Source organism: Pseudorasbora parva, chromosome 1 (genome assembly GCF_024679245.1).
Source record: "Pseudorasbora parva isolate DD20220531a chromosome 1, ASM2467924v1, whole genome shotgun sequence".
Lineage (NCBI taxonomy): Eukaryota > Metazoa > Chordata > Actinopteri > Cypriniformes > Gobionidae > Pseudorasbora > Pseudorasbora parva.
In genome coordinates, this window is record NC_090172.1 from 58,793,590 (window position 1) to 58,795,024 (window position 1,435).

The 1,435-nt window shown below is 37.9% G+C and overlaps 1 non-coding gene across 1 annotated transcript; it reads right to left on the minus strand.

Annotated features, from left to right (window-relative positions):
- LOC137088860 (U1 spliceosomal RNA) lies at window positions 1-164 on the minus strand. Its single transcript, XR_010907591.1, has one exon. It is a non-coding gene; the product is annotated as a U1 spliceosomal RNA (small nuclear RNA).
- Between the last annotated feature and the right edge of the window lie 1,271 nt (window positions 165-1,435).

Genomic DNA, 1,435 nt, shown 5'->3' on the forward strand with positions numbered 1-1,435 from the left:
CAGGGGAGAGCGCGAACGCAGTCCCCCACTACCAGAAATTATGCAGTCGAGATTCCCACATTTGGGGAATTCGCAGGGGTCAGCACAACCGGAGTGCAATGGCTGAGCCTCGCCCTGGGTGAACCACCTTCATGATCATGGTGTCTCCCCTGCCAGGTAAGTATGAGTTCTCCATCCGGCCTGTAGTGTGGCCACTGAAGGGAACATCTTTCTCAGCCACGGTGACACCGTGTTTTGCAAGTTAAATGGTGCAGTTACAGCATCCACCAGCAGGGGCAAAAGGGACTAATAAACACAACTATGACCCACCGCTTTTGCATTAGGGATGGCGAAAACTAAACATTTTCTTTACCGACCACCAAGCCTCATTAGCCGGTCGAAACCGGTTAACAGATTAGTTTAAAATGTGCTGCGCTATTTGAAATAACAGCCGCAAGCAGCACCCGCAATCTCGCAAACTCTGTCGCATCTCTCTGTGACCTCCAGGGCTTGACATTAAGCATGTTCATGTGCTTGTCCTTCGGACAAGTAAATCGTTCATTCACTTGTCAGAGTAAAAAATTTGCTTGTCCGGAAAAAAGTTTATATATTTTTTTATTTATTTTGTGTGTGTGTGTGTGTAACTATAATTTATTCTGAAGAAATAACCAGTGTTTTTAACCAGTGTTGCATTTTGTGAATTTTTATTTTTTTATTGAATCATTTCAAATTTGTGATATTTTTACCTTTTATAAAGGGCATTTCCCCCCTAATCTTATTAAATATAGGCTATGCTTTAGGTTTAATTTTATATTGTTAAATTTGATCAATACATTAAATAAAATTAAGACCCTATAAGAGCTGTTAACAATAAAATTAAATAATTTACACTGAAAAATTACAACTGCATTAAATAATATGAGATTTGAATAGACAAAAAATAAATGTTGGAAAGTATGTTTAAACATGAAACAGACCCTGCATCCCAATTCGCATACTATCCATCCTAAATAGTATTCGAAAATAGAATTAGTATGCCCCAAATCATAGTATGTTGAAAAGAGTATTCCAAAGATTCCCGGATGGTTTACTATTTCCGGTCCGAATTCGAAGTATGGATCGATGGGCACTCAAACGGCTGATATTGCAGGGAACTACACTAACCTTTTCCACTGGTGGCACTACTAACTTTTTCAGTTACTGGCACAAAACATGATTTGGTCGAATTATTGGTCAAATTATTTATAGTAAGCCACTCTGGATAATAATGGACAATAATGAAACTATTGCATACAGATGTGCTTTTTTTTTACTTGCCATCTTTTAAACCACATGCCTTATTGTTTTCTTTAACATTGGTTGGGATAGATTTATTGCAATAAAAAATACAGTACACAATAAAGTGCAAAATGTATTTCTTTTGCATTTCAACATGCTGTGGTGGGCACAGATGGGC